Source organism: Mesoplodon bidens (genome assembly GCF_964165515.1).
Source record: "Mesoplodon bidens genome assembly, chromosome: X".
NCBI lineage: Eukaryota > Metazoa > Chordata > Mammalia > Artiodactyla > Ziphiidae > Mesoplodon > Mesoplodon bidens.
Genome location: NC_138163.1, coordinates 98,654,806 through 98,664,703, shown reverse-complemented (window position 1 = coordinate 98,664,703; position 9,898 = coordinate 98,654,806).

Genomic DNA, 9,898 nt, shown 5'->3' with positions numbered 1-9,898 from the left:
TCTCCATAGCTAGTCTAACCTGTAACTGAGTGTAGTTGGCTAAATAATGGCCCCCACAAAGACGTCCACATTCTAATCCCTGGAACCTGTGAATGTGTTACACTGCATGATAAAAAGGACTTTGCAGATGTGATTAAGGTTAAGGACCTGAGATATGGAAATTATCCTTGGTTATCCAGGTGAGCCCAACCAGTATAATCACAAGGGTACCTTTAAGAGGGAGGCAGGGGGATCAGCGTCAGTAGCAGTAGGAGTTGTGATCATGGAAGCAAGAGGTTGGAGTGATGCTAAGAAGGGCCGTGAGCCAAGGAATGCAGGTGACCTCTAAAAGCTGAAAAAGGCAAGGAAATAAATTCTCCCCTGAAGTCTCCAGAAGGAACCCAGCCCTGTCTACACCATGACTTCTGACTTCCAGAACTATAAGAGAATAAATTTGTGTTGTTTTAAGCCACTAAATTTGTGGTAATTTGTTATAGCAGAAATAGGAAGCCAATACACTGGGCATAGAGCAAGTGTTCCTTATCCTTTCAGGGTCACATTCCTCCTTCCCAAAGGGCCCACCTGGGCTGCACCTGAGCACTCTAGGTTGGTCCTGTGCTTTCTATCTTAGTTGAAACACTTTCTGGAAATGGAAAAATACGTGTTTTTTTTCAATCAATAAAATCCTTCCCTATATAAATTAGTTTTCTATTTCCTCCCTCCCACCCACTTTTTCCAAGGTAGCCTTTGGTACGTCTCAGGTAGCCTTGGGTAATCTTCCATGGCCTGCTTGATCCAGTGTGCCTGGATCTGGCACTGCCTAAGGACTTGCCATAGGTTTGGATGTCCCTGTTGTCTGAAAAACTGTCCTCGGGAAGTGGAAATAATTCACTGAGTGTAACTCTGGGGAGCGGGGGAGAGGTGATAGAAGGCAGGTGTGGCTCATTATGAGGAATGATGCTCTAATTATCTGAGCCTCCTACAAGGAAATGGGTAGCTTGGAGAGTTAGAGAGTTCTTGAAGATCCCAGGGACCTGAGCAGAGCTTGGGGATTAAAGAATGCAACTCTATGCTGCCTATAAGAAACACACTTTTAAGTATAAAGACACAAATAAGTTAAAAGTAAGAGGATGGGAAAAGATACCGTGTTCACACTAACCAAAAGAAAGCTGGAGTGGCTATATTAGAATCACGTGAGGGCAAATTCATCAAGAGGGCATAAAAACCCTAAATGTTTATGCACCTAAGAACGTAACTTCAAAATACACTAAGGAAAAACTAGTAGAACTTCAAGGAGAAACAGACAAACCTGCAATTACAGTTTATGTCTAATGAATAGCACAAGTACATAGAAAATCAGGATATAGAAGATTTGAACAAAACTATCAACCACCTAGATTTAACTGACATTTACCACTCCACCCCACAGCAGCAAAATGTACATCTTTTTCAAATGCAAATGGAACATTCACCAAGTTAGACCATATTCTGGGCCATTAAACAAGTCTTAATAAAAAAAATTAAAAAAAAAAATTCTCTGACCACAATGGAATAAAATTAGAAATCAGTAACAGAAACATCTCTGGAAAATGTGATTACTGGAAACTAAACACACCTCTAAATAACACATGAGTCCAAGAAGAACTGAAAAAGGAAATAGAAAGTATTTTGAACTGAATGAAAAAGAAAAAATACAATTTGGGGGATGGTGCTAAAGCAGTGCCTTGGGGAAATTCTATAGCACCAAATGCTTATATTAGAAAAGAAGGGTCTCAAATCAGTGGCCTTACCTTCCACCTTAAGAAATTCTAAAAAGAAAAGGAAATGAAATCCAAAGTAGGAGAAAGGAAATAATAAAGATCAGAGCTGAAGTCAGTGAACTAGGAAAGAAAATCTATAGAGAAAATCATTGAAACCAAAAGCTGGATCTTTGAGAAGTGATAAACCTCTAGTGAAACTGATCAGAAAAAAAAGGCAAATTATCAACATTAGACATGAGAGAAATGACGTTGCTACGGATTCTACAGATATTAAAAGACTAATAAAGGGATATTATGAACAACCTTATGCCAGTAAACTCAACAACAAAGACAAAATGGATACATTCCCTCAAAGACACAAACTACTAAAGCACATTCAAAAATAAATAGATAACCTGAAAAGCCCTTTATTATTAAGTAAATTGAATTTGCAGTTAAAAACTTTCTTATAAGGAAAACTCCAGGCCCAAATGACCTTGCTGGTAAATTCTAACAAACATTTAAGGAGCAAATAATATCAATTCTACACAACTCTTCCCAAAAAATTGAATGGGAGAGAATAGTTCTCAACTCATTCTATGAGGCCAGCATTAACCTAATATAAAAACCAGACACAGACATAAGAAAACTACAGATCAGGAGTTCCGTGGTGGTCCAGTAGTTAGGACTCGGCACTCTCATTGCCGTAGCCCCGGGTTCAATCCCTGGTCAGGGAACTAAGATCCCACAAGCAGTGTTGGCAGCACGGCCCCCCCCAAAAAAAATTACAGGTCAATATCCTTTATTTAAAGCAAATGCAGGCTTCCCTGGTGGCACAGTGGTTAAGAATCCACCTGCCAATGCAGGAAACACGGGTTCGAACCCTGGTCCTGGAAGATCCCACAGGCCGCAGAGCAACTAAGCCCATGTGCCACAACTACTGAGCCTGAGCTCTAGAGCCCGTGAGCCACAACTACTGAGCCTGCGTGCCATAACTACTGCAGCCCATGTGCCTAGAGTCCCTGCTCAGCAACAAGAGAAGCCACTGTGATGAGAAGCCCACGCACCACAACAAAGAGTAGCTCCCACTTGCCGCAACTAGAGAGAGCCCGCACACAGCAACGAAGAACCAACGCAGCCAAAAATAAATAAATAAATAAATTTATAAAAATAAATAAAGTAAATGCAAAAAAGTTCTTAAGGGGCTTCCCTGGTGGCGCAGTGGTTGAGAGTCTGCCTGCCGATGCAGGGGACACGGGTTCGTGCCCCGGCCCGGGAAGATCCCACATGCCGTGGAGCAGCTGGGCCCGTGAGCCATGGCCGCTGAGCCTGCGCATCCAGAGCCTGTGCTCCGCAACGGGAGAGGCCACAACAGTGAGAGGCCCACGTACCGCAAAAAAAAAAAAAGTTCTTAAAACTTTAGCAAATTGAACTCCAACAATATATGAAAAGGATAATACATCATGACTATCTTGGTCCACTTGGGCTGCTACAACAAAAAACTATGGACTGGGTGTCTTAGACAACAGGAATTTACTTCTCACAGTCTGGAAGCTGGAAAGTTTATGATCAAGTTGCTATCAGATCCATGTCTGGTGAGGGCCCACTTCCTGGCTTGTAGACAGCTGCCTTCTCACTGTGTGCTCACATGGCCTTTCCTTGGTGCCTACTCTCATGGAGAGAGAGAGAAATCTTCCTCTTATAAGGGCACTAATCCCATCATGAGGTTCCCACCCTCCTAGCCTAATCTAAACCTAATTATCTCCCAAAGACCCCACCTCCAAATACCAAATCATTGTGGGCTAGGGCTTCAACATATGAATTGGGGGGCACACAAACATTTCAATCTATAACAATGACCAAGTGAGACTTATTCCAGAAATGTAAGTTTGAGTGAACATTCCAAAAATAATCAGTATAATTTGCTATATATCAAAGATACATAAAAAGCATCTGACAAACTCCAATATTCACTCCTGATAATAATGCTTAGCAAACGAAGAATAGAAGGGAACTTTCTGAACCTGATAAGGGACATCTATGAAAAACCTACAGCTGACATCATACTTAATAGTGAAAGACAATGTTTTCCTCCTAAGATCAGGAGTAAGACAAGAGTATCTGAACTCACTACTTCTCTTCAACACTATACTGGAATTTCTAGTCAGTGCAGTAAAGCAAGAAAAAGAAATGAAAGGTATCCTTACTAGAAAAGAATAAATATTTATTTATTTTCAGATGACATGATTATCTATGTAGAAAATCAGATGGAATCGACAAAAAAAGCTACCAGAATTAGTAAGGAAGTCTAGCAAGGCTGCAGGATAAAAGGTCAATTTACAAAAACCTATTATATTCATATACTAGTAAGGAACAATCAGAAGTTGAAATTTTAAAAATAATACCATTTATGACAACACCAAAAATGTGAAATTCTTATGTATAAATCTGACAAAAGATGTGAAAGACCTTTACAATGACATCCATAAAACATTACTGAGAAAAATAGGAGACCTAAATAAATGGAGAAAGACACCATGTTCATGGATCAGGAGGCTCAATATTATTAAGATTTCAATTATCCCCAAGTTGGTCTATAGATTCAATGCAATTCCAATCAAAATCACACCTGGGTTTTTTTGGGGGGGTGAATTAATAAACTGATTTTAAAATTCATACGAAAGCGCAAGGGACCTAGGATAGGCAAAACTGCTTAGAACAAAAAGAATGAAGTTAGAGGACTGACACTACCTGATTTCACAACTTATTATAAAGCTACAATAATCAAAACAATGTGGTATTGGGGTAAAGATAGACATATAGCTCAGTAGAACAATGAATTCAGAAGTAGACTCATATATGTGGGCAACTGATTTTCAACAAAGGTGCAGAGCAATTTAGTGAAAAGAGGAGTGTCTTCAACAATCCTCTTCCCAAAAAGCATGCTGGAAAAATTGGATACCCATATGTAAAAAGTAAAACAGCTCCTATCAATACCTCACACCATATATAAAATTAATTTCAGAATGGGTCAAAGAGCTAAATCTAAAACTATAAAACTTCAAGACAAAAACAAAGAAGAAAACCTTTAGGATCTTGGTTAGGTAAAAACTTCTTAGATATAACACCAAAAGCACTTTCCTTAAAAGAACATACTGGTATATTGGACTTCATCAAAATTAAAACTTCTTTTTGAAAGACACTGTTGCTAGGATGAAAAGAGAGGTCAGACTGGGAGAAAAGGTTTGCAAATCATTTATCTGATAAAGGAGTGGTATCCAGAATGTGTCAAGAATCCTCACAACTTAATAACAAGAAAATAACCTAATTAAAAAATGAGCAAACCATCTCAACAGGCACTTTGGTGAAGACAATGAATGGCAAATGCTCACATGAAAAGATGCTCAACCCCATTAGTCATTAGGGAAATGCAAATTAAAACCACAGTGAGATACTGTTACACCCCTATTAGAATGGCTAAAATTTAAAAGACTCACCATACCACGTGAACTGGAACTCTCATAAGTGGGTGGTGGGAATGTAAAATGGCACAGCCGCTTTGAAAAACAGTTTGGAAGCTTCTTACAAAGTTAAACATACGCCTACCATAAGATTCAGACATTCTGCTCCTAAATATTTACTGGAGAGAAATGAAAGCAAATGTTCATATAAAGATTAGTACACAAATGTTCATAGTAGCTTTGTTTGTGATTGCCGAAACTAGAAACAACTCAAACGTCCAACAACACTTAAATGGATAAACAAGTTGTGGTATTTACATACAATGAAATACCTCTTAGTAATAAGCAGCCGCATAGCACAGGGAGATCAGCTCGGTGCTTTGTGACCACCTAGAGGGGTGGGATAGGGAGACGCAAGAGGGAGGAGATATGGGGATATATGTATACATATAGCTGATTCACTTTGTTATACAGCAGAAACTAACACACCATTGTAAAGCAATTATACTCTGATAAAGATGTTTAAAAAATGGAATGAACTACACACAGCAGGATAGATATTTTGATTCTCAAAATAATTATGTTGAGTGAAAGGAGCCAGACAAAACAGAAAACGTACTGTATAATTCCATGTGTATACAAACCTAGAAAATGAAAACTAATCTAGAGTAACAGTGGATCAGTGGTTGCCTGGGAGTTAGGAGCACAGAGGGGCAGGACTGAGAGATAATAAAGGGGCAAGAAGAAACTTTTGAGAGTGATGGATATATTCATTATCTTGATGATGGTAATGGCTTCAGGCATATGTGTACGTGTCAAAACTAACCAAATTATACTCTTTGTATATGTCCGTTTATTGTATGTCTCTTATACATCAATAAAGCTGTTAAAATAAAACCTTAAAAAGACTTCTTCAATTATGTCTCTGTGTCCCTAGGAACTCTGTTTCATTGGCCTGCAAACAGGAGGTTTTATTCAGCTTCTGATGGGTAATGGTTGGGCTTCAGCCACACTCTAGAGACACAAGATTGCACAAGCACCATCCTTATGGCCCATGGAAGTTCTCATGGGGTCTTCTGAATCTAAAACTGCAACCCTTCTATGCTAAACACCTGCCTCTTTCATATTTTCCTACTATCATGTTCTCTACCTGGCATAACTTCTCTAGGGTCAATTTGAAATTACCATGGCCACATTGGGGAATTTCTGACATGAACAAGATTGTTCACTTAAGAAGTACCTCAGGGGATTTCCCTGGTGGTCCAGTGGTTAGGACTCGGAGCTTTCACTGCCGTGGCCCGGGTTCAATCCCTGGTCCGGAAAGTAAGCTGTGCTGCGCGGCCAGAAAAAAAAAAAAAAGGTACCTTAGAACAAAAAGGGAAGAAACCCTCATGAGTCATGAGGAGATTGTTTTTATCTAAAAGAGAATTTTTTTAACATAGGAGACTATATTAGCTTTGTTTCTATACTTCAAGGATTAATGAATGGTAGCTTTAAAATTATTTAGGTTAGTAAAATTGTCAGTGGCCTGAGTTATTGTCTAAACCAGCTGTAATCTCAATATCTATATATCTATTTATCTTTCTATTTCTTGTGTTTGTCAAAATGGGGTTTCTGTATCAATACATTCTTCCTTCTTCAAATAATTACCCTTTAAACATTGTAATTTCATATTTGTCTGAAGCTGGGTCCCTGTTAATTTTTGTCCCTCTCCCTCTGTTTTACCCCCTTAGGACACTTTTAAAGATTAACTGATCAAAAAACATTCAGTTATTATGTGTACACTTTTTTTTTCTAGTCCAGATAAACTGTCAAAAATGTCTAAAAAAAAGAAAATGTTATTAAATTATGTTTCTTTTTGTAGACACTGAAAAGTATACTTGCATAATAGCCTTTGTTATTCTAGTTATGAGAAAAGAAGAAAAGAGCTTAATTCCAAGATGAAGAAGAGCTTTTGATACAACTTAGTCTTTATTTATTTACTTATTTGGCTGAGCCGGGTCTTAGTTACAGCACGTGGGCTCCTAGTTGCGGCATGTGGGATCTAGTTTCCTGACCAGGGATGGAGTTTGGGCCCCCTGCAATGAGAGCACAGAGTCTTAACCACTGGACCATCAGGGAAGTCCCATGACTGAGAGTCTTTAAAAATTAGTTTACCATTTAAAAATAATGTCAGCACAATATTTTGGTTTGTCCAAAACCAGGGTTAAATTATTTAACCTTTCTAAGTGTCCTACACTGGTTTTGTGAGTTAAGTAAGTTACCACTGTTTCCATAACTTCCTGAAAAAAATATATTTAAGAACAATTAAATGAAATGATAATAACTTTTTAAAGAGTTATGAAATTTTATGAAATTCGTAAGCTGCTACAAATCACAGAGATTTAACCTATTAGCTAAAATTGAAATTTCCAGATCCTGACTAATTTTAAGGCCTTAGATAAATGGTTAAGTTAATTAATAAATAATCTTTGGACATCTGGACAGTTTCTAAGTAAGAAACAGATACAAAACACTGGCCACTGAACATAACTCTTTTTTCTTATCTCCTAGAATGGCACTGTCCTTATCATCCATAAATTCAGGAGAAGTGCAGAGAACTAACGGAATTCTAAAACCAAAATTTTTAAAGTTCTCAGAAACCCCTTGAACTTTAGGTCCTTGACAGCAGTAAAATCTGTCCCCTCTAAGATCCACAAGTTACCTCCTTCTGAGTTAATAACGAGTTGCCCCATGGATCTGGAAAGTAATCCCAATCCTAGACTCTACCCTATGACATGCTGATATCATTAATTACAGCAGGGAACTCATAAAATACCTCCAGCTTTATCACCAACAAGTACAGCTGCTTTTGCAAAACACCCACCTAAGCAGCCTCTGCATGATCCCAAACCTGAAGGCTTGGTTTTCTGAAGAGGCATCAGAGAAAAACTGCCCTTGAGCCTCCGTGGAAAAGACCTTTTCAGGTACTGTTAGCAACCGACACAACACTAAAACTCCAAGGTACTGATACTGAAGTTCATGTTTCCCAGCTTATAAGATATACAGACCACCTAGAGGGGTGGGATAGGGAGGGTGGGAGGGAGGGAGACGCAAGAGGGAAGAGATATGGGGATATATGTATACGTATAGCTGATTCACTTTGTTATACAGCAGAAACTAACACACCATTGTAAAGCAATTATACTCCAATAAAGATGTGGAAAATAAAAAAAAGATATACATCACTTCGTCCTGACTACTGGGTGGCCATTCCATTGGAATACTTTAAACGGGATTCTTAGGGTCCCTCCAGAAACTGCTGACCACGGAAGTTGACAGCTTCTGCCCAAGGTTAATTTTCTGATCCTTCAGTGGCCTTTTTCCTTCCTTTTACCACTCATCTTGCCTGTTATTGTACTCCCTAGGAACTGACTCTAAGGCTCAATATGTTCTCCCTTATTTTCATCCTACGACTTTTGACCCTTTATGATCTTCTCCCACTTCAGAAAAAGTAAAATGTGCTGATGGGTTTTTCTCAGACCATAGCTACTGCTCTGAACTTAACTGTTTGCTGACAAAAAAATTAATCTTTTTTCTTTTAAACACTTGAAAAGGAACGTTTCCTTTTATAGGCCCCTTCTGGTTCTTAAGTTTCTCCCACGACATTAATCCCAAGCTTCAGTGACATAAAAATTGACCTCACATCAACAAAATGCTTCTACTGAGGTTACTACAACCCTATCAGCAAAACGTTGCCCGTAAGGAATGAGAACTAATATTAGCTACAAACATCTTTTTTTTAATTTGACCGCACCACACAGCTTGCGGGATCTTAGTTCCCCGACCAGGGATCGAACCCGGGCCCCCAGCAGTGGAAGATTGGAGTCCTCACCACTGGACCGCAGGGAATTCCCTACAAACATTTGTTCTCTTCAGAGACACTCTTTTTGGGAACTGTTTACCTCCACTCACGTTATCTGCCCATTTCCAGAGACATATAATTAACTCATGCAAAATGATACTTATACTCCCAATAAAGTCTGTGCTCCATTGGGATACCATTTCTGAGGTGGACATCAGACTTACACCAACCTGCCACACACTAACTTATCCAATATATTTGGGGTAATTGTTAGAGACTTCCAGATATTTAAAACTACCTCTCTTCCAGAGGATCACATTTTCATGAAAAGAAGAGGGCAGCACAGCAGAATCTGGACAACTCCCAGAGAGATAACTGGCTCCTCCTGCATTCTCTGTGAGCTGCGGTTCCCACAATGGTGAAAAGATGGCCCCAAACCTGTCTCAGACACTAACAGATGCCATAAGTGACACAACTTCTACTCTAGAAGGCTCCCCCACCCCCAAAAAAGTCTAAATTCTTTAGCCAGGCTGTCACGAGCAATCCGAGGAGCGAGTTAGCTTTAGCAATACCTCTTGCTGCACTTATACAAATACTACAGGTCAAGTAGAACAATTTCTGATGAGGCTAAAAGAAAAAGGCACCTGGCTCTCTACACGAGACCAGCTGAACCATGGGACATGTTTCCATGGCCTGGGTTGAGTCATCTAGGCCCCTGTGTCCAGAGTCTATTACGAGGACGAATCATCATCTTGTTTCTGGTAACTGCCTGTGGTGCTTTTGGCCGATGGATCCTGTCCAGAGTCGTAAATGCCACTGTGCAGCCCTTGTCACATCAAAAGTTTCAATACCTCATCCTGCAACAAAAGGAGCAG